Source organism: Entelurus aequoreus, linkage group LG09, assembly GCF_033978785.1.
Source record: "Entelurus aequoreus isolate RoL-2023_Sb linkage group LG09, RoL_Eaeq_v1.1, whole genome shotgun sequence".
In the NCBI taxonomy this organism is placed as follows: domain Eukaryota; kingdom Metazoa; phylum Chordata; class Actinopteri; order Syngnathiformes; family Syngnathidae; genus Entelurus; species Entelurus aequoreus.
The window spans coordinates 62,220,140-62,247,381 of record NC_084739.1 but is presented as its reverse complement, the minus strand read 5'-3'; the positions used below and the strand labels follow the sequence as shown (position 1 = coordinate 62,247,381).

The window sequence follows — 27,242 nt, the reverse complement described above, 5'->3', positions numbered from 1 at the left end:
CTATTTGCTGCTATGTACTTTACCTTGTAGAGATGCGGTCAAAGAGGTGTCAGTGCGGCAGTGATAACATCTTGTAAAGTGATTTTAATTAACTTCCTGTGACCCACTCTGACAAACTCCAAGAGAGACGAAGAAGTGAGACTGGAATGTTCAATGGTCATCATGTTGTTTATCAGTAGGATGGATGCTACACTACTACAGGACTTTGTCCCACAATGCCAGCGCTCCCTCTAACTGCTCTCTTCATTACAGTCCAGCTGATGCTTCTGCTCCCACAAAGACTTCACCCGCAAATCCAATTCCAGACACCTTTTGTCCGCACGCAAAAGTCTGATGGTTCGTCCCAAAAAAAAGAAGATGATTGGAAATGTTCTCCTTCTCCAGCTTTTGTTGAGCATCCAGCAGCTTCGCCGAGCTCTGCATGCGCTTGCAAATGTTGCTACTCAGCTGCTGGTGTGAAGGTCAAAGTCTTGTTTCTACAGACGTATGATGTTGAGTCGCACACACAAGGCGCATACAAGCAGAAACAGCGTGGGGAGGGAAAATGGCAAAAAAACGTCCTACTGGTTAATAAAGAGTGTGTGAAGTACAATTTAGAGGTATTTGGACTTCAAAACTATTGATAAAGGTTAGGCTTTAAACACGGTAGCACCGCGCTGCAAAGCAGTGTTTAAAAACATGACTTGTCTAAGGTGGCAACTGACAAGAAAGTATTAACACGTTTGTTTTTCCATTTATTGATTTACGTGGACTTAAACAAGTTGAAAAACTTATTGGGGTGTTACCATTTAGTGGTCAATTGTACGGAATATGTACTTCACTGTGCAACCTACTAATACAAGTCTCAATCAATCAATGTTTGAAACTTAGCTAAGCATTGAAATAACGAGCAGTCAGAGCGACGGGTAATGTAGTTGTGCACATACAGACAGGTGGACACGCACACAGCAGTCAGAGCGACAGGTAAAGTAGTTGTTGTGCACATACAGACAGGTGGACACGCACACAGCAGTCAGAGCGACAGGTAAAGTAGTTGTTGTGCACATACAGACAGGTGGACACGCACACAGCAGTCAGAGCGACAGGTAATGTAGTAGTTGTGCACATACAGACAGGTGGACACGCACACAGCAGTCAGAGCGACAGGTAATGTAGTAGTTGTGCACATACAGACAGGTGGACACGCACACAGCAGTCAGAGCGACAGGTAATGTAGTAGTTGTGCACATACAGACAGGTGGACACGCACACAGCAGTCAGAGCGACAGGTAATGTAGTAGTTGTGCACATACAGACAGGTGGACACGCACACAGCAGTCAGAGCGACAGGTAATGTAGTAGTTGTGCACATACAGACAGGTGGACACGCACACAGCAGTCAGAGCGACAGGTAATGTAGTTGTTGTGCACATACAGACAGGTGGACACACACACAGCAGTCAGAGCGACAGGTAATGTAGTAGTTGTGCACATACAGACAGGTGGACACGCACACAGCAGTCAGAGCGACAGGTAATGTAGTAGTTGTGCACATACAGACAGGTGGACACGCACACAGCAGTCAGAGCGACAGGTAATGTAGTAGTTGTGCACATACAGACAGGTGGACACGCACACAGCAGTCAGAGCGACAGGTAATGTAGTAGTTGTGCACATACAGACAGGTGGACACACACACAGCAGTCAGAGCGACAGGTAATGTGGACACGCACACAGCAGTCAGAGCGACAGGTAATGTGGACACGCACACAGCAGTCAGAGCGACAGGTAATGTGGACACGCACACAGCAGTCAGAGCGACAGGTAATGTGGACACGCACACAGCAGTCAGAGCGACAGGTAATGTGGACACGCACACAGCAGTCAGAGCGACAGGTAATGTGGACACGCACACAGCAGTCAGAGCGACAGGTAATGTGGACACGCTGCTTGGCTTGTTGATAATTGTTAGCGCAGTTAAAACCGCCCACGTAACGTAAACTAATGCAAATGAAATGACAGAATGTTGTGTTTTATCTTTAAGAATGTGTGTTTTACCGGCTACATGTATAATATTGTTTTTAGTATTTACTAATAATTGTATTTGTCTTAAAGCACAGACCAAGAGTGGCAAACATGAAGCATTTAATATTGTGTCAATAAAGCTTTCTACAAACTAGTCTAACCTAATGCTAGATTATGGTGGGCGATATGTAATATGTAATATTGTACATTGTTCTTTGAGTGCAAAAACGAAGCCTAATGTGTTTAATGACTTTTAATTTTAATTTGGAGCTTCTAAAACTGTTTTTTGAGTACGATAGGAAACGTGTGTTTATTGTATCGTAAGATTTTCTGTTAAAATGAAGCCAATATTTCATGTTTTTGTGGTGCCCTTTATTTTGAAAAGTATCAAACAGTATTGAAAAACATTATTTGGGTAGCGGTACCAAAATATTGGTGTTAGAATAATTATATATAAGTTATCACACAACTCTTATGCTTAAAGGCCGTTGCTCTAGTTATTATCTATTGTGCTCAAGCTGTACTTGTTCTGTTTTGTGCAAAGGCACACAACTTGTTATCTTCCACTGCATGTGAGGAGTGGCCTCGCCACAGATGTTTCTGTCTTTCAGCTGCCTAACAGCCAAGGACGAACCAGGACCTCAACGAAGATAAGTCATATCAACAGCAGGCAGACAAAGCAGAGACAGGGCACAATCACAAGACCCCCAGCACATTTCCGTTCTGAATAATCACGTATTGTGCGTACTGAGCTGCTGGCATGATGTGTGACCCCTCCCTTTAGAAGCAGCCTCAGCATGGAACTAGGGAACTCCTAAACTAAATAAATAGAGGAGCGCGTGGGCTGTGCCTCAGAGCGCAGGGTGAGACTGTAACTGAGTGTGCAGCTCCATGCGTTCTCCTCATGAGCAAAATTGAACTCTGTCTCTGCCTGATTCCTTGCTTATTGTTCTGTTTAATAGATAGTTTGGTGATTATACCTGACAATTGGTATGGAGACAACCCTAGTACCTTTAAAAGTACCAAATTGCGTAGCAAAAGTGAGCCAGCAGTTTTATCAGAAGTGGATAACAAGTTGATAAACACTCGTCAATCTAACGTTAGATCAATCTTCAGTCCCACTTTGTCTTCAGGAGCCTCCTTCGATTGCTGGATCAAGATCAGACCTGAGCTGTCAGGTTAATCAAACCTGAGCTGTCAGGTTAATCAAACCTGAGCTGTCAGGTTAATAATTAATGTTCACAATCATTGACACTTCATTGTCACGCTTGTGTGAGCTTCTGCTCGCTGAGCTTCGCTTCATCATTGCTTAGTGACACCATTGTATGTGGTCACCAAACATCCGTGTGTGTGTGTGTGTGTGTGTGTGTGTGTGTGTGTGTGTGTGTGTGTGTGTGTGTGTGTGTGTGTGTGTGTGTGTGTGTGTGTGTGTGTGTGTGTGTGTGTGTGTGTGTGTGTGTGTGGACATTCTTCAAGGTGCACTTCAGGGTCCTGCACAGCAAGTCAAAAGAGTCATGTGACACCGAGGAACATCTCGACTGACTTTTTAGTCATGAAAGTCAAACTAAAAACTGGATGTGGAGAAGTTGGCTGCATAAAGATGAGATGTTCACTTCTTTTCTAACTTAATTTGATGATGCAGGCTGGATGATGCAATTTGGGCGCAATTTCTGGAGGATTATTTTAGTGATTTCAGCAAGAAAGTTGAACAAAGGCTCGCTGAGGAAAAGCTGGCATTTTTCAGATGAATTAAGAATCTAAAATAATGATGGTCAGGGCGGATGTTTTGTTTTGCAAATCAAAGAGTCTCTTCATAAAAGGGAGAATAAAACTAGTAAGTAACTTTCCGATAGACACAATGATTTTAGGACAATTGTTCAGAAAAGAATAGAAGCAAAGGTACTCATTTGCATAAATGGTTATGGGTGTCACTTTAATGGAGAGGGTTTGAAGTGCGCCTCAAAGTCCCAAAATCAGAGACTAGAAGAAGAGGATGTGCAAAGATGACAGTGGAGGACGTCGTCCAATGAGGCGTAACCATGATGTGAGGCGTAACCATGACAGCAGATCAAGGTGCAGTAAAAGTGGGCGGGGTCAGAGAGACAGGACAACATCCTGTAATGGAGAGAGAGGCCATTATGCACAAAGGGCAGCCTTGGCGGAGTCCAACCCTCACTGGAAACGTGTCCGACTTACTGCCGGCAATGCGGACCAAGCTCTGACACTGATCATACAGGGAACAGACCGCCACAATCAGATAGTCCGATACCCCATACTCTCTGAGCACTCCCCACAGGACCTCCCGAGGGACACGGTCAAATGCCTTCTCCAAGTCCACAAAACTGGTTGGGCAAACTCCCATGCACCCTCAAGGACCCTGCCAAGAGTATAGAGCTGGTCCACAGTTCCACGACCAGGACGGAAACCGCACTGTTCCTCCTGAATCCGAGGTTGGACTATCCGGCGTAGCCTCCTCTCCAGTACACCTGAATAGACCTTACCGGGAAGGCTGAGGAGTGTGATCCCACGATAGTTGGAACACACCCTCCGGTTCCCCTTCTTAAAGAGAGGAACCACCACCCCGGTCTGCCAATCTAGAGGTACCGCCCCCGATGTCCATGCGATGTTGCAGAGTCTTGCCAACCAAGACAGCCCCACAGCATCCAGAGCCTTAAGGAACTCCGGGCGGATCCCACCGAGGAGCTTTTTAACTACCTCAGCAACCTCAGCCCCAGAAATAGGAGAGCCCACCACAGATTCCCCAGGAACTGCTTCCTCATAGGAAGATGTGCTGGTGGGATTAAGGAGGTCTTCGAAGCATTCCCACAACATCCGCAGTCGAGGTCAGCAGAACACCATCCTCACCATACACGGTGTTGACAGTGCACTGTTTCCCCTTCCTGAGGAGGCGAACGGTGGTCGTTTTCCATGGCTTCCCCGAACTCCTACCATGTCTGAGTTTTTGCCTCCGCGACCGCTGAAGCCGCACACCGCTTGGCCTGTCGGTACGTGTCCGCTGCCTCTGAAGTCCTATGAGCCAAAATAACCCGATAGGACTCTTTCTTCAGCTTGATGGCATCCCTCATCGCTGGTGTTCACCAGCAGGTTCTAGGATTACCGCCACGAGAGGCACCAACCACCTTACGGCCACAGTTCCAATCAGCCACCTCGACAATAGAGGTGCGGAACATGGTCCACTGGGACTCAATGTCCAGCGCCTCCATCGTGACATGTTCAAAGTTCTTCCGGAGGTGGGAATTAAAACTGTCTGACAGGAGACTCTGCTAGGCGTTCCTAGCAGACCCTCACAATGCGTTTGTCCCCACATCTGCGGTCCCCTCCAAGGTTTCTCATTGTTATCCAATTGGGTTGAGTTTTTTCTTGCCCTGATGTGGGATCTGAGCCGAGGATGTCGTTGTGGCTTATGCAGCCCTTTGAGACACTCGTGATTTAGGGTTATATAAGTAAAGATTGATAGATTGATTGATAGACTGTTTAATTAACATGTAATGTTTATAATGTCAGTCTTACAAACCTAAATAATGGAAGACGTGCAAAGAAATAAAAGTGAGAAAGGACATTTTTATTTTTTTATTTTCATTTAACCTTTATATAACCAGGAAAATTCTAATTATAAAAATAATTAAAAAGAAAGAACATTAATCAACAAAACTTCTGGAGCTTCTGTTTCTTCATTCTGTTAACTGTCAAGCTGCACACGCTGGAAACAAGAAGCGAGGGCAGAATAAAGAATTTATTGACAGTGCAGTGTGACCGCTGATGTTTTTACTTTGCAAATAACGAATTGCCAAAACAAGCAAATGTTTGATGTCCGGCCCCTGGGCCCTAGGACTCTCGAAACTGTGGCCCTCTCCCTCATGAAGTTCAACAGCCCTGTACTAGACCATCCATGCAGCCTTGTATAGACTTTGGCCAGAATCTCACACTGGCTAACAAAGACATTAAAAAGCAGATGGTTGCACTTGTGCTTTATGTTGATGAAGAGAGGCCGTCAGGGGACAGACGTCCCAGCACCACCAAAGCTGGGGAACCAGGTGCTGCCCAATAATCACTTAGATGCCAGGATTGTATCAAGCCCTCTTATTGGCCTGCCAGCTTTGGCAGACACATGGCGGGAGAAGAGGAGGCGAAGGCTGAGCAACACAAGCAGTAATCAGACTAGAAATGGAGACAGAAATCTATGAGGCGCTCACTTAGTGTTTCACTAATAGGAAGTTGGACTGACTGCAGCTCTTCTCTTAGTTGCTGATCTTGCACTTTCAACCAAGTCATTGCTGCTCTTCTTAAAGAAGTCATATTGGGATTGTTTTCTACACTTGAAACACTTTACTTGTGGTCCAAATGTTTCATCCAGAATGTTTTACAGACCATCCTCACGCCGCTTTAGGATGTTTTGTGGGCGCTCTTGTCAAGCGTTCACAAACGGTGCGTGGCTGAAGACCTTGTTGTGATTTTGAGGATGCGGATGAACGAGGTGGTAGCGTGAGGTCAAAAAAGGTATTTGTTAATAAACAAACAAAAAGCGAGAGCTCTGCCCGCACAGACTATGAAGAAAACAAAACTCACGGGAAATGTGGCGCAGATGGCGTCCACAAAGTAGTGCTTATTAGGCTTTAGCATCAAAGAGCTCTTCTGTAGTCCAGTGAAACGAGACCAACATCATCAATGACCCGACCACCAAAGTAGGGGAAATGATCAACTCAAATAGTCTTGATTGCAAAGCGAAAACAGGTGAGGGGAAATGATCCGGGACAGAAGTCAAGCAGCCAGGGGAAAACACCAACAAAACCGGTGGAGCCGCCAAAATAAACGCACAGGACAGGAACTAACACAAAACACTAACAAACCTGGGGGTAAAGTTTGACTCAGATTTTAAATTCGAAAAACAAATCAGCAGCGTCGTTCAAAAAAGCTTTCATCAATTACGCCAAATAGCGAAAGTGAAACCGCTTCTATCAGGACATGATCTCGAGAAATTAATCCTTGCCTTTATCTTGACTCGTCTAGACTACTGCAATGCCCTGTATGTAGGCATTAGCCAGGCCTGCAGCTGGTGCAGAACTCTGCTGCTCGTCTGCTAACACAGACGTGAGCACATCACCCCTATATTAGCGTCCCTTCACTGGCTCCCTGTGCGTTACTCAATCAATTTTAAACACCTTTTATTTGTTTTTAAATGTCTAAACAACCTCGCGCCAACATATCTCTCCGACCTCCTTCAGCCTTACCGCCTCACCCGATCCCTAAGATCAGCCGATCAGCTGCTACTGACGGTCCCGGACACAAGGCTGAAGCTTAGAGGTGACAGAGCTTTCGCCGCTGCTGCTCCCAAGCTCTGGAACGACCTACCTCTGAGTGTTAGACAAGCCTCCTCTCTTCCAGTTTTTAAATCTCTCTTAAAAACATACTTTTATTCCATGGCTTTTAACACTGAGTGATCTCCATCCTGCAATGGTGCCCCATAATACACCTGCTGTCAACCTGTTTTTATGTTCTATTGATTTTATTTATTTATTTTTTATCGTGTTCTGTTTGTGTTGTGTTTGCTCGGTTCTCGTATTCTCTTTTAACCTGCCCATTGTACAGCACTTTGGCTACCCCTGTGGTACATTTTAAATGTGCTTTATAAATAAAGTTGATTTGATTTGAACAAATCATAAGGCGCAATGTGCCTCCACTTTGACAGCGTCTTCTCCCTGTCAGCTGAGGTGTAGTTTTTAGCCCTTCCATAGCGAGTCTACTGACAGTGTCCGCCCTGAGAACGGTAGGTTGTGAGTTCAAACCCCGGCCGAGTCATACCAAAGACCTTAAAAATGGGAGCCGTTACCTCCCTGCTTGGCATCAAGGCTTAGAATTGGGGGTTAAATCACCAAAATGATTCCCGGGCGTTTTAAAGGAGCTATACGTATTACCAAGGTTGTATCAATGTCTTGTGTCTGCTCCTTCTTTAGTTCCTCCATCATTTTCTAGTGGAATATTAGATTGTTCAGCAGCTCCTGACCAACATCCAGGTGTGCTAATGATAAGATTCTTAATTGCACTACAATGTCACGCAGAGCTGTTCAACTATTTGCTGCTGCTTGTCCATAGTCGTGTCTTTACAAGATAACTTCTCCTTTTATATTCCCAGTCATTTTGAAGATGACAAGCCATCTTTGGTTCCGCTGGTGATGATATGTGTTCATTCAAGAGCCCTTTTGCAGCTCCTGACCGACACCCGAGTGTCCTAACGATGAAGAGGTGGAGGATAAGGGCATCGTTATTTCAAATTGTTTACATATTCCTCCCTCCGGGTTGGCAAATCAAACTAACAAGGCCGCACTTTTTGCAAGTAAGTGTTTTCTATTGGATGTAATTGGCCATCAGGGTGTTGCCATAAGGCAGACGGAGGTAAGTGTACAGCTGCTCACGCTCCATGTATACATTGTGCTCGGCTCTTGATCCATGTGTACGTTGTGCTCGCCTCTTGATCCAGCAGGCTGCCGTCTGCCTCAATATTGGAAGCCCGCCAACATCGGCCCCTAACGCTGATGGAAGGATTTGGGTGCCATCTGGCCCTCCTGAGGACTCTACAAGATTGTGACTAAAGATGGTGTGACAGGGAAACATCTCAGGTAGCGACGCTACGTAGCTTAGCGACATTTCCCAGTACCTGTTCCTGTACCTTAGCTACTTTAAATGCGCGTAACGAGCTAGCTTACATCTAAGCTACGGACTACAAAGACGGAAAATAGACTGCAACAAAAAGTACGGAGATTATTCACGATGATTGCTTGCTTTACAAATGATGAGACACCTTTGGCAAAGATTACGGACTGGCCAATCAGAGGCAAGATCGGAACCAGGAAGCAAAATCATGACGAGGAGGGAGTCGGAGACAGAGGGACGCTTCAAGCTGACCACTCCAAAAAAAAAAAGAAATATACTTGAAAATGTCAGAGAAGGGATTCTCTGTGCAGATTTTTACTTTAATGATGAAGATTACGTCTTCAGCCAGATGTAGACACATGTATGCCTTTAGAGATAACCTTAGTTTGTAGTTGTTTACTTTGTAGACCACAATCAGAAGTGCTCTCTTCATCTAAGAGGTGGAACACACATTAAGTGACTTCATGACAACTTTTACTGCACATAACCAATAGCAACTGTTCACTAACTACACAAGTCTTTGTTTTCTTGTCAACATAAAGATAGATGCTGTTTTTTACTGTTCAGTTCAGTTTACCTCCCGCCACCTGAACAGTTTTTTCCCCTCGGCCATCAGGCAAATGAACAAGAACTCCTAACAGCAACTCCTTGAATTCCTTGAATCCCTTCTAAGTCTATCTGATAGCTCAGTCACAGCTCTTTTTATACCAAATATGTGTTATATGTGTTTTATGTCGCACGTTTGCACCAAGAAAAACTCCTAGTTTCTGAACCCGTTCTCAAACAATGGCAATAAAACGATTCTGATTCTGATTCTGATTATTTGGAATATGCACACAAAGCAAACACAATGTAATGCATCACATATTTCCACTTGTTTCATTACGTCCGGAAAGGAGTAGGAAGAAACAGACGCAGAGGGACAAGGTGCAGTCACCATGCAACTAAGAGGCAAGGTGCAGTCACCCTGCAGCTAAAGGAACAAGGTGCAGTCACCCTGCAGCTGAGGGACACGTCCGACCAGTAGGAGGCCACGGGGAAGACCCAGGACACGTTGGGAAGACTATCTCTCCCGGCTGGCCTGGGAACGCCTCGGGATCCCCCGGGAGGAGCTGGGCCAAGTGGCTGGGGAGAGGGAAGTCTGGGCTTCCCTGCTTAGGCTGCTGCCCCCGCGACTCAACCTCGGATAAGCGCAAGAAGATGGATGGATGGATTCATTTAAAAATATGTTTATACTATTTTTTAGATGGCTTCAAATTGAGTTATTCTCCAGTGTGGATGCATCAAAGGTTGCCTTTTTTTCTCGATCCTCAGTGCCATGTTCCACGTGTGTGTGTGTGTGTGTGTGTGTGTGTGTGTGTGTGTGTGTGTGTGTGTGTGTGTGTGTGTGTGTGTGTGTGTGTGTGTGTGTGTGTGTGTGTGTGTGTGCGTGTGTGTGTGTGTGTGTGTGTGTGTGTTTTCTTCCCTCCTGTCTGTTGTGTGGCGTAAAGGACTTTGCGTTGCCTGAAAGTGATGATAACAATTATTCATGCAGTGTTGCAGAAGAATGACTGCAGCTAGCATGTACGGGAGATGTTTAGCCTAAATCCCCAAATCAATCATCGGGAGTGCAGAAGGTGTCACAGCCCGACTCTCTGTCTGCTAAAAAACAGCTGATTGCAAAGCCCCCCAAACAACAGGCTTTTTAAATGGCGAGCAGCAGAGCCCCCAGAGGGTCATTATGTTAATTAGCAGCATATTTAGTCTGCAAGAGAGAGGAGCAGGTGGAGACTGCAGCTGGGAGGCAGACATTGTGACTGTGAGGACCACGGGAGGCCAAAGAACTCAACACTTCCCTGGGGTCAGCCTTTTAAAAAGCAGGGCCTGACTGGACCGGGCCTAAGGACTCCCCTGCCAATCAAAGGCTGCGGAGAATGCCAGCTCCTTGGAGTCTTTTTGTTACCTGTCAGCCATCACAAGCTGGCAGGTAACATAGAAAGCTGCTAGTCTGCAGGGATCTGCTAAAATAGGGCTGTGTTGGAAGGTAACATAGAAAGCTGCGAGTCTGCAGGGATCTGCTAACATAGGGCTGTGTTGGAAGGTAACATAGAAAGCTGCGAGTCTGCAGGGATCTGCTAACATAGGGCTGTGTTGGAAGGTAACATAGAAAGCTGCGAGTCTGCAGGGATCTGCTAACATAGGGCTGTGTTGGAAGGTAACATAGAAAGCTGCAAGTCTGCAGGGATCTGCTAACATAGGGCTGTGTTGGAAGGTAACATAGAAAGCTGCGAGTCTGCAGGGATCTGCTAACATAGGGCTGTGTTGGAAGGTAACATAGAAAGCTGCGAGTCTGCAGGGATCTGCTAACATAGGGCTGTGTTGGAAGGTAACATAGAAAGCTGCGAGTCTGCAGGGATCTGCTAACATAGGGCTGTGTTGGAAGGTAACATAGAAAGCTGCGAGTCTGCAGGGATCTGCTAACATAGGGCTGTGTTGGAAGGTAACATAGAAAGCTGCTAGTCTGCAGGGATCTACTAACATAGGGCTGTGTTGGAAGGTAACATAGAAAGCTGCAAGTCTGCAGGGATCTGCTAACATAGGGCTGTGTTGGAAGGTAACATAGAAAGCTGCTAGTCTGCAGGGATCTGCTAACATAGGGCTGTGTTGGAAGGTAACATAGAAAGCTGCTAGTCTGCAGGGATCTGCTAACATAGGGCTGTGTTGGAAGGTAACATAGAAAGCTGCTAGTCTGCAGGGATCTGCTAACATAGGGCTGTGTTGGAAGGTAACATAGAAAGCTGCGAGTCTGCAGGGATCTGCTAACATAGGGCTGTGTTGGAAGGTAACATAGAAAGCTGCGAGTCTGCAGGGATCTGCTAACATAGGGCTGTGTTGGAAGTTAACATAGAAAGCTGCTAGCCTGCAGGGATCTGCTAACATAGGGCTGTGTTGGAAGGTAACATAGAAAGCTGCGAGTCTGCATGGATCTGCTAACATAGGGCTGTGTTGGAAGGTAACATAGAAAGCTGCTAGTCTGCAGGGATCTTCTAACATAGGGCTGTGTTGGAAGGTAACATAGAAAGCTGCAAGTCTGCAGGGATCTGCTAACATAGGGCTGTGTTGGAAGGTAACATAGAAAGCTGCTAGTCTGCATGGATCTGCTAACATAGGGCTGTGTTGGAAGGTAACATAGAAAGCTGCTAGTCTGCAGGGATCTGCTAAAATAGGGCTGTGTTGGAAGGTAACATAGAAAGCTGCAAGTCTGCAGGGATCTGCTAACATAGGGCTGTGTTGGAAGGTAACATAGAAAGCTGCTAGTCTGCAGGGATCTGCTAACATAGGGCTGTGTTGGAAGGTAACATAGTAAGCTGCTAGTCTGCAGGGATCTGCTAACATAGGGCTGTGTTGGAAGGTAACATAGAAAGCTGCTAGTCTGCAGGGATCTGCTAACATAGGGCTGTGTTGGAAGGTAACATAGAAAGCTGCAAGTCTGCAGGGATCTGCTAACATAGGGCTGGGTTGGAAGGTAACATAGAAAGCTGCTAGCCTGCAGGGATCTGCTAACATAGGGCTGTGTTGGAAGGTAACATAGAAAGCTGCGAGTCTGCAGGGATCTGCTAACATAGGGCTGTGTTGGAAGGTAACATAGAAAGCTGCGAGTCTGCAGGGATCTGCTAACATAGGGCTGTGTTGGAAGGTAACATAGAAAGCTGCTAGTCTGCAGGGATCTGCTAACATAGGGCTGTGTTGGAAGATAACATAGAAAGCTGCGAGTCTGCAGGGATCTGCTAACATAGGGCTGTGTTGGAAGATAACATAGAAAGCTGCGAGTCTGCAGGGATCTGCTAACATAGGGCTGTGTTGGAAGGTAACATAGAAAGCTGCTAGTCTGCAGGGATCTGCTAACATAGGACTGTGTTGGAAGGTAACATAGAAAGCTGCAAGTCTGCAGGGATCTGCTAACATAGGGCTGTGTTGGAAGGTAACATAGAAAGCTGCTAGCCTGCAGGGATCTGCTAACATAGGGCTGTGTTGGAAGGTAACATAGAAAGCTGCTAGTCTGCAGGGATCTGCTAACATAGGGCTGTGTTGGAAGGTAACATAGAAAGCTGCGAGTCTGCAGGGATCTGCTAACATAGGGCTGTGTTGGAAAGGAGGAGGAGTCACACCAAGACCGTGGGCCATATCCCTGCAGGATTCTCTGCTAAATGTATCTTGATTTGATATGAGACTATCTGAAGCATCTCAGCCATCGTTACAAATCACTTCTAGCTTTGAAAGGTCTTATCCAACTCTGTGCTATCATTTCTCCTCATCAATCACTCATAATCCCTTCAATGGTTCTTGACTGTCAATCAGCCTGAGAGAAAAGTTTTCACTTTCACACTTCTTGTCGTTTAAAAGTCATTTGTGTGACGACTGTCCATAAAGGAGTCTGTTAGGAGTAGGACTACACAATTAGAGACTGCCAGGAGGTTTGTGGCCAGACGCATTGCTTTTAAATGTATGTATAAATTTATATTAGGCTTGTACAAATAAAGTCCCCCAGTACTAATGAATTATAAGACGTACTACATTACCTTTAAAAAATACCAGCCGTGACGTTGCTGGTAATACCAGCCAAGGCGTGTGTGAGTCAACACACACACAGAGCACTTACAAGCAGACAGCGTGGAGACAGAAGAGGGAGAATGGATGCAATTTGTCTCAAAAAAAACATAGCTAGCTAGCAGCTAACATACTTCCGCAGTCAGTGTTTTAGCTACTTCTAAATCCTCGTCTCCATGGCGACAAATAAAGTAAGTTGCTTCGAAATAACAATCAATCATTCTAGCAACGTTTATTTATATAGCCCTTAATCACGAGTGTCTCAAAGGGCTGCACAAGTCACAATGACATCCTCAGCTCACATTAAAGTTAAAAGTAGCAATGGTTGTCACACACACACACTAGTTGTGGTGAAATATGTCCTCTGCTTTTGACCCATCACCCTTGATCACCCCCTGGGAGGTGAGGGGAGCAGTGAGCAGCAGCGGTGGTCGCACCCGGGAATTATTTTTGGTGATTTAAACCCCAATTCCAAGCCTTGATGCCGAGTGCCAAGCAGGGAGGTTTGATTGATTGATTGAGACTTTTATTAGTAGGTTGCACAGTACAGTACATATTCCGTACAATTGACGACTAAATGGTAACACCCGAATACGTTTTTCAACTTGTTTAAGTCGGGGTCCATAATGGTAATGGCTCCCATTTTTATAGTCTTTGGTATGACTCGGCCGGGGTTTGAACTCACAACCTACCCATCTCAGGGCGGACACTCTAACCACTAGGCCACTGAGTAGGATAGATCCCACATCAGGGTAAGAAAAAACTCAACCCAATGGGATACAATGAGAAACAGACGCAGGGGACCCCAGATGTGGTGACCCCAGATGTGGGGACCCGCCCCCTAGGTGACCGGTGCAATGGAGGAGGAATAGCTAAACATGCTTCACTACACACCATAGGAGGATACAGTAGCTCACCGCTGACATAAGCTAGCGCTCCTCAATGTAAACAAAGGGTGGGATCCATGCAAACAACTGTAACAATACCAAGTACAAAAGCCGTATATAGTCCATCCTATATTGATATTTTTATGTTTTACAAAATCTTTTGTCATTTATTTATCTTTCATAAACTCAGAAAAATATGTCCCTGGACACATGAGGACTTCAATTATGAGCAATGTATGATCCTGTAACTACTTGGTATCACATCCATACCTAAATGTGTGGTATCATCCAAAACTAATGTCAAGTATCAAAGAAGAGAAGAATAAGTGATTATTACATTTGAACAGAAGTGTAGATAGAACATGTTCAAAGAGAAAATAAGCAGATATTAACAGTAAATGAACAAGTAGATTAAGAATCAATTTTTACAGTTTGTCCCTCATAATGTGTACAAAATAATAGGTGTATAAATGACACAATATGTTACTGCATAATTAGGAGTCTTTGTTTGTTTACTTACTACTAAAAGACAAGTTGTCTAGTATGTTCACTGTTTTATTTAATGACCACATTGTTCTTTAAGAAATGCATGTTTCATGTATCATAAGATTTTATGTTCAAATGAATCCAATAATGAAATGATTTGTGGCCTACTTTTAGTAATACAGCCGGGGTCTAAGGTCCGTGTGGTTGGAGCACTCCCATTACTGACAAAAAGACGTAGAGATCAACCTGACAGAGTTCACATTTAACATATTGAGCAACAAGTACTGCCACTTCAAAAAGTAAACTTCTGGAAAAGAAATAAAAGCTTGCTACATTTATCATGGCAGAGGTCAAGCGAGCGACGGAGGAGATAATGGCTTCTTTCAAAGTATTGACATGCTGGTAATGAAGTGTCTTTAGGTCAATGGAAGCACATCACCACAGTGGCAGCTGCAGCGGGTGGTGGTGGTGCTGGTCCCGTAACAAAGGTCAAAGGCGGATGACATGAGGACAACTCAAATCAACTTTGACATTTGAACTCAGCATTCATTTCACAGGAGAATTTTAAAAACCACGATGGGCCGACCACCACCAAAGATTGTCTGTTAAGACTCAAAGTTGTCTTGTCCTAGTCTTCTCTGCAGGTCTTCCTGCTGGACAGATCCCGGCGGACCCAAGGCCTCCAGCATACCAAGGAGAAACACAATCGCATTGCTGATTCTGGCACAGATTAGCATAGCCTGTAAAGAATTGCTGACATCACTAAAACAGGCTATACTAATTAAAGCCAGAATCATCAATTCAGATCTTCAGACACCTTCATCCCTCAAAGCGCAGGACAGTTCTGCTCGGAACAAATCTGAAGTTGGAAGGGAATCAAAGGTTAACGTCAAGACGGGGCAGATGGATGGAGGGTAAGGCGCCCAGGGAAAAACCAAAAGTCTGCGTGCGTGTTGGCAAAAACAGAACATGGGTTAAATGTGACAATCCTTCTTAGCGGTTGCTGAGGGGAATTGAACACTTTTGTTGGATAGACTTCAGGTTTGGAAATCCATCTTCCCACATGACTGAGCTCAACATTGCTAGAAAGGTACGAACAGGTCCTGAGGACAGATGTCCTCCCCTTCTTTTCCAAGCTGTCTTCATCCCTCTGGAGTCATACCAGAAGAACCTGACACATAAAGGGTGGTCAACCTCGGGAACACGTACAAGTGGGAAGGACAACAACGGTTGAAAGTAGGACTGGTCCAGTGAGAGTTCTGTTGCGGAAGGTGTTAAACGCTCCATGTATTCGGAATCGGATTTCTGGTTCTGAACATTCAGTACTGTACTGAGGCATACGATTCCTCTCAGGACATTCAATCAATCACAACTTTTGTCTTAGAAGACGTTTGCCTCACATCTGAGGAGACTTCATCACTTAACCCTCTTTCCTAACATCCGTCCTCCCTGTCCAGAGGACTGAGGGAAGCCATCTAGTCAAGGTTAAAAAACCATCCCTAAACAGAGGTGGTGGTCTGCGGCGCCACCTGTCTGCCATATACAACACTGTCCTTTTAACTATTACTAAAATACTCTGCAATTTAGCCTCCAACAAATAGCAGGAGTTAGAAACATTCTGCTCACAGAAGGTGACCAGGAGGACATTTGTTTACAACTGAATGGAATGCTTATGTAGGGGAGTCCGACTATTTTGGACAGGTAGTAGTGGATCCACAGCGATGGTTCTGCCACACAACACCTCAATGCTAATGAGGGGAAATTACACTTCAATGACGGTCGTTGGCTTTGACAGTTACGATAGCTTGTTTGCATCAAAACAGTTGTTTTTCCTTACTACCATAGGGCCAAACCATCCTTGCCCAGGCACACCCTTCTGGTTTTGGAGTATAGATATTTAGGTTTTTGGCACCAACCGCTAGACTAGATTTAACCAATTTAAGTCTAAGACTAGATCTGACCAATCTAAGTCTAAGAGTAAATTTAAGTCTAAGACTAGATCTGACCAATCTAAGTCTAAGAGTAAATTTAAGTCTAAGACTAGGTCTGACCAATCAAAGTCTAATACTTGATCTGACCAATCTAAGTCTAAGACTAGATGTGACCAATGTAAGTCTAAGACTAAATCTGACCAAACTAAGTCTAAGACTAAATCTGACCAAACTAAGTCTAAGACTAGGTCTGACCAATATAAGTCTAGGACTAGATCGGACCAATCTAAGTTTAAGACTAGATTTGACCAATCTAAGTCTAAGACTAGATCTGACCAATTTACCTCTATGATCAAGAACTGATGAAGTGGTGAACTGTCTTCTAAGACAAACCAAACAGTCCAGTTGAGGTGATTGAATTCCCTAAGATGAAAATGACCTGCTGAATAAGAACATTCATGGACACAATTACTTTTAGGAACACATGAAGTGAATGGCAGGGAGTGTACCACACGTCTATTCCAGGAAAAAGTAGCGTTTAGCCCAACTTTTGGATAGCAATACTGCCGTGAAGACGAAGCTTTAAAAGATATCATTAAAGCCTCCTGTTTGGGAACACTTTGCCTTACGGTAACGGACAAAGACAAGTGAATAAGAGCGCCATTGTTGAGTAAAGATGGATCACGGTGCTACAAGCTATGTTGAGTAAAGATGGATCACGGTGCTACAAGCTATGTTGAGTAAAGTAGGATCACGGTTATACAAGCTATGTTGAGTAAAGATGGGGCACGGTGCTACAAGCTATGTTGAGTAAAGATGGATCACGGTGCTACAAGCTATGTTGAGTAAAGATGGATCACGGTGCTACAAGCTATGTTGAGTAAAGATGGGGCATGGTGCTACAAGCTATGTTGAGTAATAATGGGGCACGGTGCTACAAGCTATGTTGAGTAATAATGGGGCACGGTGCTACAAGCTATGTTGAGTAAAGATGGATCACGGTGCTACAAGCTATGTTGAGTAATAATGGGGCACGGTGCTACAAGCTATGTTGAGTAATAATGGGGCACGGTGCTACAAGCTATGTTGAGTAATAATGGATGGAGCACGGTGCTACAAGCTATGTTGAGTAATAATGGGGCACGGTGCTACAAGCTATGTTGAGTAATAATGGGGCACGGTGCTACAAGCTATGTTGAGTAATAATGGGGCACGGTGCTACAAGCTATGTTGAGTAATAATGGATGGAGCACGGTGCTACAAGCTATGTTGAGTAATAATGGGGCACGGTGCTACAAGCTATGTTGAGTAATAATGGATGGAGCACGGTGCTACAAGTAAAGATGGGTCACGGTGCTACTAACTAGAACATCTATTTTCATATACCTTCAATGCATGTTAAATGTCAAAACTGTTACTGCATCATTGCACTTACCTAAAAGGAAACTATACCATTAAAAACTAAACTATGTGATTACTGATTTTTTAATTTGAATTGTCTGTCCTTTGTTTTAAAAACATCAAACTGTTTAGGCAAAGCAAAAGTTTATCATTCTGTAAGTTACTGTAGAGAAAATGTAGCTAAGTTTAAAGGCCAGGTGCGTGGTAGACCGTGGCACCCCCACACGTCAGATAACCATACTTTTATTCAAGCCACAAGCCTAGTAGCACTTTGCTCCGAGAGGAATTACCAGATTGTTGGCCCATTTTTCTCAGATCCTTTATCACTTGATGATCATAAAAGACGGGTGAAGAAGCTCCCAGAAATCAGGATGCTTTGCTGGCTCTCAGACTCATATCTCAAAGACGTGACGTCGCCTCTATTTGCTTTGGACGGCGCTCAAAACCTTTTAGCAGTAAAACACCCCTGAGAGTAGAGCTGCCCGTCTCAGATTGTTCCGACCAAATATCCAGCCGTCAGTTCCTCAGCCTGTGGTGCAAGTTAGCAAATGATCAGCGGTAGCATTTATCAGTGCAAACACCGGCAGGTTTCTATGACACACTTGGAGGAGAAAAGGATTCCTGAGGGGTCGTGCAAATCAAAGAACTAAACTGATAGGACAGGAGGTCTAAAGAAATATGTTCATGGTACCTTTAGTCAGTGTCCAGCACATTCCTATTTGATGATTTGTCATACCTTCATTTAAAAATAAAAAGGGTAATTGGACTGATTGCCTGTCCGACCTTCTTAGTTCCTGTGTTCTTCAGGTCTCAGTGCAAAGTTCTTTAACTGCTCTCCAAAAGCCATAAGAACCAAAGACCGTTGGTTGGAAGTAACTCGAGTTTTTACAGCAGACTTCTACGAACACAAGAGTACTGTTATATAGATGATCTTGGTGCTACAGCAGAGAAGTCCCTGCTAAGGAACCAGCATCTCTGCACTGGATTTCATTGGTCTGTTTCTACATCAGGGTCATCAAAATCAGGGCACTTCAACGTTTTCCCAAACTGATGGAGAGAAGGAGCGAGGCCCCGCCTACTTACATGTGCAGCATACAATTGTGGTTGTCTTTTCAATTAAACTGCTCCTAAATGTACTTTGTTATTGTCTAATACAGAGTACCGAGATATTCTAATAATACTAGTGCCCAAATCGTTACTTGACAGTTTGACACTAATCGTTAACTGGCAGTCACAGCGCTACTCGCTAGCTATCTCAAATGCTAAAACGACGACAAAAATAATGACGTATTCATGTTTTTATTTGTAACTTGCAAGGTACAGTAGGTAGGGGGCCACTTCTACCACACGATTGATTGATTGATTGATTGATTGATTGATTGATTGAGACTTTTATTAGTAGGTTGCACAGTGAAGTACATATTCCGTACAATTGACCACTAAATGGTAACACCCGAATAAGTTTTTCAACTTGTTTAAGTCAGGGTCCACTTAAATTGATTCATGATACAGATATATACTATCATATATACTATCATCATAATACAGTCATCACACAAGATAATCACATTGAATTATTTACATTATTTACAATCAGGGGTGTGGAGGAGGGTGGGGGGGGGGGGGGGGTAGGATATGGACATCAAGTAGTGGACATAGAGAGAGAGAGAGAGAGAGAGAGAGAGAGAGAGAGAGAGAGAGAGAGAGAGAGAGAGAGAGAGAGAGAGAGAGATCGGAAGGCATAAGAAAAAGTATCTGCATTTGATTGTTTACATTTGATTATTAGCAATCCGGGGAGGGTGTTAGTTTAGGGTTGTAGCTGCCTGGAGGTGAACTTTTATTGCGGTTTTGAAGGAGGATAGAGATGCCCTTTCTTCTACACCTGTTGGGAGTGCATTCCACATTGATGTGGCATAGAAAGAGAATGAGTTAAGACCTTTGTTAGTTCGGAATCTGGGTTTAACGTGGTTAGTGGAGCTCCCCCTGGTGTTGTGGTTATGGCGGTCATTTACGTTAAGTAAAATTTACTGGTGTTGGACCAATGGTGATGTGGATATTAGCAAAGACCTCCTTGCAGTGCCTCTGTAGGCCCCTGGTGATGACTTCTGGTATAGAGGACCTTAAGAGCAATTTGGTGATGAAGAAGTTTCAGGTATTTGTTCAAGTTGAATACAATCACGACTGTGAAGTACATTCATGGTATGCATTGTGGTCCACACCCTTTTGAAAGCATACATGTAAAACATACTGTAGATGAACTCTGATTTATATTCATTAGATCAATGAGGTGTGGCCAATTAGTAGCTAAGTCACACCTTTTTGTCCACTCTGTTAGTTTTTTTCAACAACCTTCCTTAAATGTGTCAGACGTGCTTGTTACTTCCTTAAATGTCAGTACTGGGGTTGTCCACATACCAAGACGTTGGTACTGGTACCAAAATGTATTTCAATACTTATGTAAATAATTATTGGCTTTATTTTAACAAAAAAATATTACAATACATGAAATATTTGTTTCTTATTGTAATCGATAAACAATTTAGTCCTTAAATAAAATGTTGAACATACAAGACAACTTGTCTTTTAGTAGTAAGTAAACAAACAAAGACTCCTAATTATGCAGTAACATATTGTGTCATTTATACACCTATTATGTTGTACACATTATGAGGGACAAACTGTAAAAATTGATTATTCATCTACTTGTTCATTTACTGTTAATATCTGCTTATTTTCTGTTTGAACATGTTCTATCTACACTTCTGTTCAAATGTAATAATCACTTATTCTTCTCTTCTTTCATACTTGACATTAGTTTTGGATGATACCACCATCAAGACCTGTCCCCTCTGGATGTCAAGACCTGTCCCCTCTGGACGTCAAGACCTGTCCCCTCTGGACGTCAAGACCTGTCCCTTCTGGACGTCAAGACCTGTCCCCTCTGGATGTCAAGACCTGTCCCCTCTGGATGTCAAGACCTGTCCCCTCTGTATGTCAAGACCTGTCCCCTCTGGATGTCAAGACCTGTCCCCTCTGGACGTCAAGACCTGTCCCCTCTGGACGTCAAGACCTGTCCCTTCTGGATGTCAAGACCTGTCCCCTCTGGATGGTGTTTGAAGGAAGCTGCAGATGGTTGGGTGGTTGCTGCTCTGGTCTCAGGGACTTGGAGGTAATGAAGTGTGGTTTAGTCTTGTTATTGCAGCCAGTGGACACCTCAATGCTGCAAATGATGACATCCAACCCAAATAATCCTGAGTTGGAAGGAAACTTTAATTGTCACTAAAAAGGTAAATAGAGCGTCCACAAAAGGTAAATAGCGCGTCCATAAAGGGGAATGAAGTTCCAGCAGTTGAAATAAGAAATATCTAAAGTGTGTTTAATATGTGGAGGCTAGAAGTGCTGCTATGTAGAGAACATCCATTTGAAAGTCTCTTTATCAAGTCTGTTCTCTTTTCTCCCAAAGGTAATACACAATCCAAAGAAAAATAAAAAAAAATCTGCCACGAAGTTTGATAAGAAATGTTATGAAGACGACTTCACTTGCACCAATGAAGAATAGATGAAGGAGGAGGGAAGCCATTACTGCCTTTAGACAAGTCACATGACTTATATACACTGTCACATGACTTATATACACATGACTTATATACACTGTCACATGACTTATATACACAGTCACATGACTTATATACACATGACTTATATACACTGTCCAATGACATATACACTGTCCAATGACTTATATACACTGTCCAATGACTTATATACACAGTCACATGGCTTATATACACTGTCCAATGACTTATATACACAGTCACATGACTTATATACACTGTCCAATGACTTATATACACAGTCACATGACTTATATACACTGTCCAATGACTTATATACACAGTCACATGGCTTATATACACTGTCCAATGACTTATATACACAGTCACATGACTTATATACACTGTCCAATGACTTATATACACTGTCACATGACTTATATACACATGACTTATATACACAGTCACATGACTTATATACACTGTCCAATGACTTATATACACAGTCACATGACTTATATACACAGTCACATGACTTATATACACAGTCACATGACTTATATACACAGTCACATGACTTATATACACTGTCACATGACTTATATACACAGTCACATGACTTATATACACATGACTTTTATACACAGTCACATGACTTATATACACATGACTTATATACACAGTCACATGACTTATATACACATGACTTATATACACAGTCACATGACTTATATACACAGTCACATGACTTGTATACACATGGCTTATATACACTGTCCAATTACTTATATACACAGTCACATGACTTATATACACTGTCCAATGACTTATATACACTGTCACATGACTTATATACACATGACTTATATACACAGTCACATGACTTATATACACTGTCCAATGACTTATATACACAGTCACATGACTTATATACACAGTCACATGACTTATATACACAGTCACATGACTTATATACACAGTCACATGACTTATATACACTGTCCAATGACTTATATACACTGTCACATGACTTATATACACATGACTTATATACACAGTCACATGACTTATATACACTGTCCAATGACTTATATACACAGTCACATGACTTATATACACAGTCACATGACTTATATACACAGTCACATGACTTATATACACATGACTTATATACACAGTCACATGACTTATATACACATGACTTTTATACACAGTCACATGACTTATATACACATGACTTATATACACAGTCACATGACTTATATACACATGACTTATATACACAGTCACATGACTTATATACACAGTCACATGACTTATATACACATGACTTATATACACTGTCACATGACTTATATACACATGACTTATATACACAGTCACATGACTTATATACACTGTCACATGACTTATATACACAGTTACATGACTTATATACACAGTCACATGACTTATATACACTGTCACATGACTTATATACACATGACTTATATACACAGTCACATGACTTATATACACTTTCACATGACTTATATACACAGTCACATGGCTTATATACACAGTCACATGACTTATATACACTGTCACATGACTTATATACACATGACTTATATACACAGTCACATGACTTATATACATTTTCACATGGCTTATATACACAGTCACATGACTTATATACACAGTCACATGACTTATATACACATGACTTATATACACAGTCACATGACTTATATACACAGTCACATGACTTATATACACATGACTTATATACAGTCACATGACTTATATACACTGTCACATGACTTATATACACAGTCACATGACTTATATACACAGTCACATGACTTATATACACAGTCACATGACTTATATACACAGTCACATGGCTTATATACACAGTCACATGACTTATATACTGTCACATGACTTATATACACAGTCACATGGCTTATATACACAGTCACATGACTTATATACACTGTCACATGACTTATATACACAAACAATACCCCGTTTGTTGACAAGAAGATATGAGCGCCATGGAAGCACATTCAATCCTCAATCTTCAAGCAGAGGAAGCACAATCTGGTGAAAATATTTTTAAAAAGGGCCGGCGTCAGGGCCGACAAAGTGCTAACGGCTAAAGCTAACAAACACAGCTCTGTTGAAACCCTCCATTACGTCACACGTCACTAGGCAACAAGCCCCGCCTTTTAAAAGCACAAACACAGCTCTTATATTAAACATCTCTCAAATGCATGTGCCAGATAGAAAGTTGGCTTTTAAGTAACTTTCCCTCGTAATTCTTTGCATTTATTCAAGAGTCATTCTGTTAGCAATTCAATTACTTTTTTTGGTAAAGTAACAAATAAGTATAATTATCGACTTGTTAAAAGTAACTTTCAGAAGACTGGTTGTAAGTACTTTTAACTCCAGTGTGTTTTTGGTTGTTCTATTTATTCCTGAAGCATGTTTCTGCTGGCCGAGTCACTCTTGGATTTCATTTCAAGAAGTGACTTACTTCCAGAAAGGAAAATGAAATGAATGTTATAGTACAGACTTGAATTACTATCATATTCTTAGTAGTGCAACGACTATCACTGTTATTGAACTTGTGAAGATAGTATTATGTTCTTGCCATGTTGTACTTGATGATTGCTTATTATGTTGGTTATATTGGGAAAATAGTGCATCCTAAATGTCATCCAGCCATTAAATATACAAAACATTTTCTACCGCTTGTCCTTTTTTGGGAGGACAACAAACAACAATCCAAATATTATCGCTTTTCTGCAAAACTGAACTTTGTTGTAGAAATCTGCTTGTGTTGGGAATGTAATCATGACGAGCAGCAAAGTAGAACGCCATCAATGTCGTGGCTTGGAGAGCTAGCTCCGTGATGCTAACATGCTAACTAGCCAGCCTGATGGTCCTGCAGCTCAGTGCGAGGTTCAGGCAGGAGGAACTGTCAACCCATCTTCTTTACATCTTTGATATCTCATTCCAAGTGACATTGTGACGCCAACAAAGTGACATTGTGACGCCAACATCAATGTTTAAAAATGTGTTTTGCAGACATTTGCCCTGCTTGTTCCTCCGCACTGCAGCTCGCTCTCAAATCCACGACAAGTGTGGAAGTCGTGCGTTTGCAAGGAACACGAAAATGTGTTGCTAAGATGGATCCCTTCTGAAGGCGTCTTTGACCTTCAGCCGTGGACCACAGCTGTGGTAAACATCTGATCTTATGGATGTCACACATGTCGAGCTTGCTTTCTCACTCATGAATGTTTGAAACTGAGACTTACCAAATATTTGGGGGGTTGTTGGAGAGTCTGGAGGTCACCTTTCAGTCGTACGCCTCTGGGGGTCCACGCTGTCGTCCGCTGGTGGCTCCGCCCCTCGGGTCATGGCGTCTAGCGGGCAGACGAGAAGGTTTTCAAACATCTCCAAGTCCTTCTCATCATCCTTCTTTATTTACGTCTTAATCAAGGACGTGCTTGTAACGAGCGCTCTTCCCCTGCTGGATAATATCTGTCAGAGGAACGTCTGCCCGGGTCTGCAGGCCTTATATGGTCTGACTCTGCTGCTGCACGTGCAACAGAACCCTTGCTAGAACCTCCTTCCTCCTCCAGAACGTCCAGCGCAAGGAGACCTTTGTTAGAATGTATAGAAGGTTCTACTGCTCATTGGCTGGACCACCAGGGATGGAGAGAGAGGGAGAGAGAGAGAGAGAGGCAGTGTAATAAAGGTAAAAGAAGATCAGGTGTGTCCTACAGGTGTGTCATGTTCACCTTCAAATTGATCCTCAAAAAGGTCAATGAAGAAATCAAGAGGAAGTTGTGTGACATTTCTTCTAATGATTCTACAAACCCCGTTTCCATATGAGTTGGGAAATGGTGTTAGATGTAAATATAAACGGAATACAATGATTTGCGAATCCTTTTCAAGCCATATTCAGTTGAATATGCTACAAAGACAACATATTTCATGTTCAAACTCATCAACATTTTATTTTGTTGCAAATAATCATTAACTTTATAATTTGATGGCAGCAACACGTGACAAAGAAGTTGGGAAAGGTGGCAATAAATACTGATAAAGTTGAGGAATGCTCATCAAACACTTATTTGGAACATCCCACAGGTGTGCAGGCTAATTGGGAACAGGTGGGTGCCATGATTGGGTATAAAAACAGCTTCCCAAAAAATGCTCAGTCATTCACAAACAAGGATGGGGCGAGGTACACCACTTTGTCAACAAATGCCTGAGCAAATTGTTGAACAGTTTAAGAACAACCTTTCTCAAAGTGCAATTGCAAGAAATTGAGGGATTTCAACATCTACGCTCCGTAATATCATCAAAAGGTTCAGAGAATGTGGAGAAATCACTGCAGGTAAGCAGCATGGCCGGAAACCAACATTGAATGAGCGTGACCTTCCATCCCTCAGACGGCACTGTATCAAAAAGCGACATCAATCTCTAAAGGATATCACCACATGGGCTCAGGAACACTTCAGAAAACCACTGTCAGTAACTACAGTTGGTCGCTACATCTGTAAGTGCAAGTTAAAGCTCTACTATGCAAAGCCAAAGCCATTTATCAACAACACCCAGAAATGCCGCCGGCTTCTCTGGGCCCGAGATCATCTAAGATGGACTCATGCAAAGTGGAAAAGTGTTCTGTGGTCTGACGAGTCCACATTTCAAATTGTTTTTGGAAATATTCAACATCGTGTCATCCGGACCAAAGAGGAAGCGAACCATCCAGACTGTTATCGATGCAAAGTGTAAAAGGCAGCATGTGTGATGGTATGGGGGTGTATTAGTGGCCAAGACATGGGTAACTTACACATCTGTGAAGGCACCATTAATGCTGAAAGGTACATACAGGTTTAGGAACAACATATGCTGCCATCTAAGCGCCGTCTTTTTCATGGACGCCCCTGCTTATTTCAGCAAGACAATGCCAAGCCACATTCAGCACGTGTTACAACAACGTGGCTTCGTAAAAAAAAGAGTGCGGGTACTTTCCTGGCCCGCCTGCAGTCCAGACCTGTCTCCCATGGAAAATGTGTGGTGCATTATGAAGCCTAAAATAGGACAGCGGAGACCCCGGACTGTAGAACCACTGAAGCTCTACATAAAACAAGAATGGGAAATAATTCCACTTTCAAAGCTTCAACAATTAGTTTCCTCAGTTCCCAATCATTTACTGAGTGTTGTTAAAAGGAAAGGCCATGTAACACAGTGGTGAACATGCCCTTTCCCAACTACTTTGTCACATGTTGCAGCCATGAAATTCTAACTTAATGATTATTTGCAACAAAAAAATAAAGTTTATGAGTTTGAACATGAAATATGTTGTCTTTGTAGCATATTTAACTGAATATGGCTTGAAAAGGATTTGCAAATCATTGTATTCTGTTTATATTTACATCTAACACAAGTTCCCAACTCATATGGAAACAGGGTTTGTAAAAGAGTGTGGGTACTAGACTGGCCTGCCTGTAGTCCAGACATTGAAAATGTGTGCAGGCTAAAATATGAGAAGGGAGACTGTTGAACAACTTAAGCTGTACATCAAGCAAGAATGGGAAAGAATTCCACTTCAAAAATGTGTCTCCTCACTTCCCAAACCTTTACTGAGTGTTGTTCAAAGGAAAGGCCATGTAACACAGTGGTAAAAATGACTTTTTTGCAATGTGTTGCTGCCATTCAATTAT

At 42.9% G+C, this 27,242-nt stretch overlaps 1 protein-coding gene across 2 annotated transcripts in view; it reads right to left on the bottom strand.

Annotated features, from left to right (window-relative positions):
- chrm3a (cholinergic receptor, muscarinic 3a) overlaps nucleotides 1-27,242 on the bottom strand; it is a 151,290-nt gene that overhangs the window by 64,358 nt on the left and 59,690 nt on the right. For both annotated transcript variants that reach the window (XM_062057781.1, XM_062057780.1), the window contains exon 2: nucleotides 24,825-24,932. The gene's annotated coding sequence lies outside the window, so the exon portion shown is untranslated. The remainder of the gene's footprint in view (nucleotides 1-24,824; nucleotides 24,933-27,242) is intronic.